Below are 10,800 nucleotides of genomic sequence, written 5' to 3'. Positions count from 1 at the left end.
CGCCACAGTCCCCAGATCTCAACCCAATAGAGCATCTCGGGGATGTGGTGGAACGGGAGCTTCCTGGATGTGAATCCCACAAATCTCCATCAACTGCAACATGGGCCAACATTTCTAAAGAATGCTTTCAGCACCTTGTTGAATCAATGCCACGTAGAATTAAGGCAGTTCTGAAGGCGTGTCAGTCTATAGTCCTGTGGTAGATACTCTAAAATCTGATTAAATTAAAATTAAAATCTGTGCCAGTCTGACTGATCTAAGTCCCATTTTTAAAGCCAAGTTTTCCGCAGTTTTCCATACCTTTGTTTCCATTAGATGTCCAATTTTTATTATATTTGCTTTTCTGAAGGTATCTAATTTAGAAATTGCCAAATAAAAATAGAGATTCACGAGTTCCCACTTACATCAAATTAAATAGAGTAAAGATTATGCGTATTTGGCGTGCTGTCCAGGGGAGGGCTCCGGGCTCGGATTTTTGCCCGAACCCAGAGTATCCCCCCCCCCCCCCCCGTGATAAAGATACTCTATAACTAGACTGTAATGTTTTATGGATTGTGATGGCATCTAATGAGAGTTTATTAAATTGAAGTGAGGAGATGGGGTGGTGGAGGGATGCCAAAATAAAAATGGTCAACGAGAGGAGGTAAATCTGTAGTATAAGTACACCTCCTATCGTTGATCAGATTGATTAGCTTACCATGCTCCACCTGCGTTTAATTAGGTTTAATTATCTGACGTGCTCCCCTTGTTAATTAGGTTTGATTAGCTGACGGCTCCGTTGTTTAATTATCTGTTAGTGCTCCTCCTGAAATTAGTTAATAAAACTTCACTTAAAAAGTAGCGGTTTAGCCATTATCTTCCTGATTCATTTACATTCCATTGTTAGGGTTGTGTTGGTGTTGGTGTGGGTGTTTTGTTTTTTCTTTTGCAGGTCTTGTGTTCGGTGTGGGAAATGTTTGGGAGCTTGTTAAAGAGTTGAGTTTTACCGTTTTCGAATCCATTTAGCCAATCTCCAGTTCTGGCGGTAGCACTTTTAGCTTTGCTTAGCATAGTTCATTGAATCTGATGAGACCGTTTGCATCTCGCTCAAAAATGACAAAGACTTTAAATATTTTTCCTATTTAAAAATTGACTCTTCTGTAGTTACATTGTGTATGAAGATCTAGGGAAAATGAATGGGGAGTTCCTTTAATGTTGCACCGTTGAGCCGGGTCCAAGTCTAATGGGGTTTATGAGCTATACTGGGATCCGCCCCCTGGATGCGATCCAGACACTTTGGCTTCAATTTTCAGGACTCTTGTGACACACCTGTGGGGAAAACCTTGAAGCTCACTATACCACAGGGAAACCCTGAATCTGTCTACAGGAAGAATATGCGCGTGTGTAACCGGTTTACAAGATCACAAGCTGATTGTGCCTCTAAGTGTTGGAATGCGGTGTATCTTAGTCATCTTTCCATGTCTGTTTAAAAGCACATTACTGAAGTGACAGGATTAACACCGGGGCGGGGAATGATAAATCAACCCAAAGATATTCGTCCTCTGCATTTACCTTACCCAGTTCATGCACAGACATTAGGTGTAGTGAACACCACCCACACCTACACACACACACACCCAGAGCCATTCACTGCAGCACCTCAGTCGTTTCCTGACTATATTGCGAGCCAAACCTGATTGTCTTCAACCATTAGGCCATGACGGCCCCTAGAAGGAAGTGTGTATTCACGTCGTACTAACATTAATACTGTAAATGATACTGTGCTCTTATGAGGGAGAAAACACAAACCCAAAGCGTGCAGACTCTTCACCAGTGCACCTGACGGACACGGACCACAGCAAAGAACAAACTCAACCCTTCAGAAACTACACAGATCAGATCAAAGATCCCTCAGTAACCTTCAGAATGAAAGATATAAAGCTCATTCGGGTAGAGAGGAAACATCAGGATCTTCACATCTGTGTGTGTGTGTGTGTGTGTGCGTGGTGTTAAAATGAAACAGAGCTGTGTGTAAAGCTCATTTTCTAAAAGTTTTCTAAAGGATGATTTCTAATAGAAAGGGACTCGCAAGTCGCGTTTACCTCAGCTCTCATCACGAGCTCATCCGTATGTGTGTGTGTGTGTGTGTGTGTGTAGTCTGACTCCTGCAGGGTTTGTGCCGTGACAATCCCTCAGCGGCTCACTCACATTATATTGAACCATACCTAAGCAATCATAATAATAAAGGACACAAACGGACAGATAATGGATACGCTCCATCATTCCCAGAAACTCAGGACGAGAATGATCTTCACAGATACTGTTCCTCACGGATCACAAACATCTGACCTGGAAGAACATCTCGTCTGTGTGATTTATGTTAATGAGAGCGATCTATATCCAGAACACACTTTTACTGCTGAACCTTTATATATATATCCGTTCTATGAGAGAAAAGACAACATCAAACTGAAAGTCAAATGGATTAAAGTCTCAGTGGTGAAGAAAGAGCAGTAGAGTACGCCATCTAGAGGTCAATATATGCTACTGAACTGTACATTAATGCTGTTATGAATGCTCATATCACTGTTCTCAGAGATAATGTCGTCCTCTTGTGGGTTGAGTTCAGACGACTGATCTAGATTCAGTGTTGAATATGAATCTGTCCATCAGATCATAATCATACGCGTGAGTCGCTTTAGGACAGATGGACAGGGATCATTCAGGGTCACTTCAACAACTCTGGGTTTCTGAAAAACAATCGAGTGTGTGAAAGGTCATGTATCAAAGTCTCTTCATACTCTCTCCGACACACATAAGCCATCAGAGCGAGATGAGGAAATGAAGAAACAAGACAAAACGTGCTTATTGTGTCACAGACAGTAGTGTATTTAAAGGGTTACTTCAGCGATTAGCATATGGCTTTGTATCAGTAGAAACCATGGGCGTCGGAAGCAAATAAAAAGTGTGTGGGTCAGTAAGGCAAAATATGATAGGTGGGGAAATTGTTTTGCGGGGGGTCTGGGGGGTCTGGGGGTTCTTCCCCCCCTCCCCCCCCCCCCCCCAATTTTTTTTTTTTTTTTTTATAGATGTGTTTCCTGCATTATGGTGCGTTTTAGGCCATATCCCCCTATACCAAAAAAGACCTCAAACCAGTCAATACCAATAGTCTAATAAAAAGGCGATATTCTTTTAACTGCCATAGACATCAACAGTTTCACAGATAAATGATAATGAATAAGTTGCATGTTTTTTATGCTCCGTGTCCAGACAGAAAAAGTGCCGTTTACTAAACGATTGATTGGGACAGACAAAATTACAGAAAACACTAAATTATTTACCGTGGCTATAGAGTAGGGGTAAGACGCATGGCATTCAGTCCTGACGGATATTGCGAGCATATGTTTGAATCCGCCTTTTGCCACACTCGCTTTCCCCATCACATATCAGATCGGAAAGGTATTTATTTTCAATAAAAAAATAGATAATATTAGAAAAGGGGAAATAAAGCGTTTAACATGTGTTTAATAATACGTTTCTTAATAAGTTTCTCGGTTAAGGGGTAGTCAAGGTAAGCAGACATGCTGAATTAGAGACGATAAAAGTGAGGGGGTCCAATATCATTGGTCTTAAAAGTGGGGGGGTCTTGTCCCACACACACACAATGGTTCCGACGGCCATGGTAGAAACCCTGGAGTATATTCGAATGATTGTCCCCCTAAGACGAGAGATTTATGCATTTTATTTCTGGAAAAATTACTCTGATGCAAATTGCCGATATTTGCGTCATCATCGGAGGAATTTTTGGCCAGAGGCTAAAGACTACAGCCAGTAGAGGAGCTATTTCCACATGTTTTACACTCACACATGAGGGATGGAGATCACACTCAGCTCGGCTCAGGCATTCATATAAACGGAGCGGAGCAAAGAGAGTGTTTCGACTTCTCACATTAATGAAAGTTAAGCTTCCGAAGTGAAAACGCGCCAGACTGAACACGCGCTGTAAATGTATGCCGCGAGCGCAGTCGCGTTTACCTCAGCTCTCATCACGAGCTCATCTGTGTGTGTGTGTGTGTGTGTGTGTAGTCTGACTCCTGCAGCGTTTGTGCCGTGACACTCCCTCAGCGGCTCACTCACATTATATTGAACCATACCTGTCAAGTATCCCGTTTTGGCCGGGAAAGTCCCGTATTTTACCCTTCTTTCCTGCCGTCCTCCCGTATTAGTATTTTCCTGTAAATATCCCGTATTTTAACCTGCGTTATTAAACAATAATAATACCGGAGAAAAAAAAAACAAAGACATTTCCAATCTGAGCTCTGTAACTAGCCTCGCGATAACCGCCGTCTGCAGTAGCCTACAGTACTGTCGAGAGGTTAGTGTGTGAGGTCAGATGACGAGTGACAACGCCGGAAAAAAAAACAGAGACGGATGATGGACGTAACGATAGAAACCATATGGATAAAAAAACATAACCCTCGTGTAAATACAGTTATCAATGGGACAGCGAGTTTAATTTTCTGAAGAGGAGCAGGTGGGGGTATTGTAAATTTTGTAACTGTAAGTTGTTATACAAGTTGGAAGAGCACAGGTACAAATTAAAAGTATTATTATTATGGGTCTATGTTAGGATTTGTGCCTTGTCCAGAGAATACTGATTGTCCAAACAAAGTATTGCGTTTGGGAATCTGACAGTTCCCGTTCTGAGCTCCTCTAGTCATTGAACCCCCAACCCTGAGATCAATCACTCAAGACCTGTGATTTAAACATTTATGCATCAGCTTCAACAAAGAGAATTTAATAAAATTTGCAAAAGATAAAATATTTAACTTCCTTAGACTAATACAATGATATGACCTAATGGGTTTCCTATCTAAGATTTTAACAGCTCTGTTATAAATCATTTGGTCTGGCTTAAGTGTAGTGACAGTAGCTTGTGCCCATGTACAGATGCAGTAACTTAAATGCGAGAAGATCATGGTCATGATTATATTATATTATATTATATTATATTATATTATATTATATTATATTATTCCTTCTGGACACCCCTGACCATTCACAGGTGTAAAGTTGGGCTGTATAGCGGACTCTGATAATCTTACAAAATATATGATATATTTCCTAAATCCTCTTTCCTCCATTCCTCTGTCCTCGTCTCCTTTCCTCGTGAACTGAGGCATGAGACAGGGCCGTCCACTATAGACATCGAGTCCCTTTCTATTAGAAATCATCCTTTGATATTCTTCATGCGGTTTTGCTGCATTACACACAGCTCTGTTTGTTTCATCACTGAATGAGACTTTAGACATATGAACGAGAGTGAATGTGGGCATATTTTCAAATAAAATATTTGCAAATTGTTTAAAATTATTACTTCATAACTACAATTTGTAGGGACGCACATGGGCTTTTAGCCGTCTGTTTCTGATGCGTGCCTTTGCTTTGAGTTAAGAGTTACCGACCATACGCTGAGAACACATTCAGATATGCCAATCCATTTATTGTCCATTTGGCATTGCAAAACAAAGATCAAATCAATACTTCAATCAGTGTTTCCCTGGTTTTCCTGTAGCTCAACCAGTAGAGCATGGCGCTAGCAACGCCAAGGTCATGGGTTCGATTCCCAGGGAAAGCAAGAACTGACAATAATGTTAAATGTGTACCTTGAATGCAATGGAAGCCACTTTGGATAAAAGCATAAATGTAAACTTCAGACTTTTTCATAAGCACAGTCTTGCACAATATTCTGCACCGTACCTCAACTCAGCACGGTCAAAAAGTTTGTTTGACCTTCCCTATGCGCACCTGTAACTCATCATCACCTTACTTACACATGCCCAAAATACTGGTACGCCCTCTAGTGCCACAAACAAACATTACACTTAAGACATAATGGCTCCTACACACCAGCCACAAATTGTTCATGACGTAGGGCATAAAAAGTAAGCTTTCCTGTAGCTCAACCGGTAGAGCGGGGCGCTAGCAACGCTAAGGTCATGGGTTCGATTCCCAGGGAAAGCAAGAATTGACAATTGACCAAAAAAAAGTAAAATGTGTACCTTAAAAATGCAATGTAAGTCGCTTTGGATAAAAGCGTCTGCCAAATGCATAAATGTAAAATAAACAATTCAAAATATAATCACAAAAGGAGCCATCAAAAAAGTCAATACACTTTAAACAATAATCTCTCTTACCCCTTTTTACATTTTTAATAAAAGACATAGCTTTGTTACTGGTCTTACTATTTTGCTTGCTTTGGTTTGAGTTTGTACAGATCTAACCAAACCCTTTTTATCTGGAGTCTCCAGTACTCGTCCAAGGATTGCGTGATGCTGTGGAATCTGCAGTGAGTACAATATCAGCAGGTTTAAGATTACGTCTCTCTTTGGCCCGTTTTTGCCTTTCCTGTAACAAAGGCAAGTACTCATTTATCCATCTTTTCCAAAAGAGATCTGCAAGGTATTGTATTTATTTCCACCTTCTTCTTGATCTGAATTCTGAAAAAGACCAGGAGGATAGATGGGTTTCCTGTTCATTGTAAGCAGATGATTGGGGGTAAGTGCTTCAAGATCGTTTGGATCTTCAGATACTTTAGTGATGGCCGAGTCGCTTTGACCGCGACTCTGGAAGACTTAGAGTTAAGCTTTCCTCTGAGAAAAGAACAAAGAACGGCACTGAAGTCATTCTTAAGAAGGGAAGATGTGTTCGGAGTTTAGCCGACCGGATACGGCGAATGTTTAATCTGTCAGCGAGCTCTGCTTCACCTTCGTTGCTCTGGTTGGTGTAGCGCTATCCTATCGCGTGCAGAGGGAGTTTGACAGACAGCCGTTTATCCGCCCCTCAGATTGAGCCGTCAATGGAGAGTTTCCAGACCAAACATCTTGATGTAGCTCTGGCTTGTCAGGCTAATCGACGCCTGTTTATGAGCTCTATTTATTCATATTAAACATCAAATGTTTAAAAAAGTTTAACATTTTAAATACTTACAGTCTACACAACAGTCTCTATGCTCACAGCGTCACATACATTGATATTTTAACGATTTAAAAAAGATGAATCACTGTCTGGCCATCTGGAATTTTGGTATGGAGAAAAGGTTATGATTATAGCTCTTTCTGTAGAATTACAGCAGTGTACTTATTCCACCATCTGTTGCGATACCCTCTGCTTGTTCATAAGTCTTGAGCACAGATAGCTTTGCATTGGAGGCTGCAATTTTATCATCTATATCCATTCGATCCTTACTCTTCTGCAACATTTCCACTTGTTGCTCAATATCATGTTTAGCTTTTAAAGACTCTGCTTGAGTGACAAGGGCGGCCTTTTCTACTTCAAGCTGAATGCGAGCTTGTTGTGAGTGTGGCGGTGACTTTTGTGGCTTGAAGTGCAACTGCCAACCCATATTTCAACATTCGAAAAGCTATAATTGGGTTCAATTTCGCTGGCAGCATACACACAGAAAAAAAGGGTGTCAAAATTGTACCTTTAGAGGTACAACAGCTTGTCGCTGGGGCAGTACCCTTAAAAGGACATCTTTGTACCATATCATCTTTACCACAAAAAGGTTCATATTGGTCCCTAAGGTACTAATGTCCACCTTTTAGGATTAAAAAGGTACAAAGATGTCCTTTTAAGGCTTTCCTGTAGCTCAACCAGTAGAGCAAGGCACTAGCAACGCCAAGGTCATGGGTTCGATTCCCAGGGAAAGCAAGAGCTGACAAAATGTAAAATGTGTACCTTTAATGCAATTTAAGTCGCTTTGGATAAAAGCGTCTGCCAAATGCATGCATGTAAATGTACTGCCCCAGCGACAAGCTGTTGTACCCCTAAAGGTTCAATTTTGACACCCTTTTTCTGTGTGTATACACACTTCTCTTGCAGATACTCATTTATGTACCCCAGTGCTAAATTCCACAACCCATATTTTTCTTTGAACCATGTTTCATCCGGTCTCTTTCTTCCTTAGGCAATAAAACAATTAAAGACTCGTGTGCTTCTTTTGCTTCTTTGCATTGTGTTTCAAACAGACATTTTACTTCATGTTTATATTCTCCATTACGCTTTAATTCTTGTATTGTCTTTCTCAGTTGGGATGCTTTGTCAAAAACTTGACTTTCTTTGTTTCTGTAAGATATTGAGTTTTGCCTTTAACCCCTTTGGAGTAAGCTTAACCTCACTTAACCACTTCAACGTTTTCCTTATCAGCTTTCTGAATCTGCCATTTTAAACTCTTAAATGCACACTGCATATATTACACCATAAACATTGACTTTAAGCACCGTAATCATGGGCAAACTCAAGTATTATAACCTTTGTTAAAGCAGTACTTCATTTCACAAATATTTTCTTTTTCTTGACCACCAATGCGCTTTGGATTTGTCTTTGTTTGTGAGCACACTATGTCCGGACATTCAACTCAAGCTCAACTGAAAGCGCTTTCATACCTCAGTCCCAGATGCGCTGAAGGTTGAAGACTTTGGTGTTTGTGTGCGCTGCTCTTTTTACCTTCCACATACGGGGTCTGAAGTTCTTTCAAATCCACGATCAATCCATCCACAACGACTGCATCAAACGAACCTATCATGAATGAGCATCCTGCTGACGTTTCCTGTAGACGACCAATACGATCCGCTTCAGTCGTTGATTCAGGCGCTTCAGCTCCGTAGGTCAAACTTTTTGACTTATCTTGTAGGGACGCACATTGGCTTTTAGCCGTCTGTTTCTGACACGTGCCTTTGCTTTGAGTTAAGAGTTACCAACCATACATTCGGATATGCCAATCCATTTATTGTCCATTTGGCATTGCAAAACAACGATAAAATCAATACTTCAAACTTTACTCATTTCTTACTACTAAGAAAGCATATATTTAAATTCAAAAGGACAGGTTGGTCATAAGCACAGTCTTGCACAATATGCTGCACCGTACCTCAACTCAGCACGGTCAAAAAGTTAGTTTGACCTTCCCTGTGCGCACCTGTAACTCATCATCACCTTACTTACACATGCCCAAAATACTGGAACGCCCTCTAGTGCCACAAACAAACATTACACTTAGATATAATGGCTCCTACACAATTAGACCTAGAGCTCAACCATTTCCCTCCAAATTCCTTTTAATCCTAATTAAATTTCTATAAAAATACCCCTCACAATAAAATGCTATATTACTCTGGCTTTAACTAAACTGTGTGTGTGTGTGTGTGTGTGTGTGTGTGTGTGTGTGTGTGTGTGTGTGTGTGTGTGTGTGTGTGTGTGTGTGTGTAGTGTTCCTGGTTTTCGTGACGGGTCACATATTAGGGATCAGATTGGTATTCAGGGCTTAGCCCTGAAATGGTTCTCTTCCTATTTGAAAGAGATTACTTTTTCAGTCTGCTTAGGTGATTATTCTTCTTCCGTTGTCCAACTTGTGTGTGGGGTTCCACAGGGCTCAATACAGGGAACGATTTTATTTTCCCTTTATATGCTCCCTCTAGGTAGCCTAGAAATCTAGACGCACCCTAGCGGCAGCAAATTTAATTTGCCTGCAAGTGTGGTCTAGCAACTCTCAATTCCTATCTGAGCTGTATTCCTCAGAATCTGGACGGCCCAATCACATCGTGTAGGCTATAGAGTCGGTGGGCGGGGCCATAATGACGACGGCCGAGTTGCGTTTGCGTGCTTCTAGTCAACACAGAAACTGGCGAACGGCGGCGGTCTTTCGGAAGACTTGAGTTAAGCTTTTCTCTGAGAAAAGAACAAAGAACGGCACTGAAGTCATTCTTAAAAAGGGAAGATGTGTTCGGAGTTTAGCCGACCGGATATGGCGAATGTTTAATCAGTCAGCGAGCTCCCCTTCACCGTCGTTGCTCCGGTTGGTGTAGCGCTATCCTATCGCGTGCAGAGGGAGTTTGAAAGACAGCCATTTATCCGCCCCTCGGATTGAGCCGTCAATGGAGAGTTTCCAGACCAAACATCTTGATGTGGGTCTGGCTTGTCAGGCTACCCTCTAGGCTCTATCTTTGAGAAATTTGGGATTCAGTCAGGATTCATCTTTAAGCAAATGATTCTCAAATTTATTTACCACTGAAACATGGGCATAAATGTGCCATTCAGTCTCTGCATGCATGTTTGGCAGAAGTTAAGTGCTGGCTTGCGAATAACTTTCTCCAATTAAATGAGGATAAGACCGAGGTTATTTTATTTGGAAATAAGGTGTGTGTGGATGATGACAGCCTAGGGTTGCTTCCTGGAAGGAAAAAAAACTGTCTAGCGTAAGGAACCTTGGTGTTATTTTTGACTCCGAGTTGAAATTTGAGCAGCAAATCAACGCTGTCGTTAAGAATAGCTTCTTCCATCTTAGATTAATATCTAAATTGAAATCTATCCTTACATTTAATGATATGGAGAAGGTTGTTCATGTAAAGACCTGTCCTTCATTGGGTGTTTTTCAGAGTGCGCTTAAAACGCATTTGTTTTCCTTAGCATTTGATAATGCTTTGTAAGTTGTGTATGTCATATGTTTGTATTGTTTTTGTGTTTTTCTTGACTTTTTCTTTTATACCTCCGGTACAGCACTTTGGTTCCACTTGTGGTGTTGAAAGTGCTTTATAAATAAATAAAGTTGAAGTGAACTGACATTATGATGAAACAAAGAGTTGCTGCTCATGTTAGTCTACCAAGTTTCCAAAGACTGCCAATATCTCAAGTTTTTTGCTACCACATTGAAGTTGGATTTCGTTATTAAAGGGGACTGATAACGCCCTTGTTCAAGTCTTGTTGTGTTTGTTGGGCTCTACTGTTTTTTAATTTTTTTAATGTTTTTTGGGCTCTACTAGA

The sequence above is a fragment of the Pseudorasbora parva genome, chromosome 18 (assembly GCF_024679245.1).
Source record: "Pseudorasbora parva isolate DD20220531a chromosome 18, ASM2467924v1, whole genome shotgun sequence".
Classification (NCBI taxonomy): domain Eukaryota; kingdom Metazoa; phylum Chordata; class Actinopteri; order Cypriniformes; family Gobionidae; genus Pseudorasbora; species Pseudorasbora parva.
The sequence above is the reverse complement of the archived record's forward strand: the minus strand, read 5'-3'. Positions refer to the sequence as shown.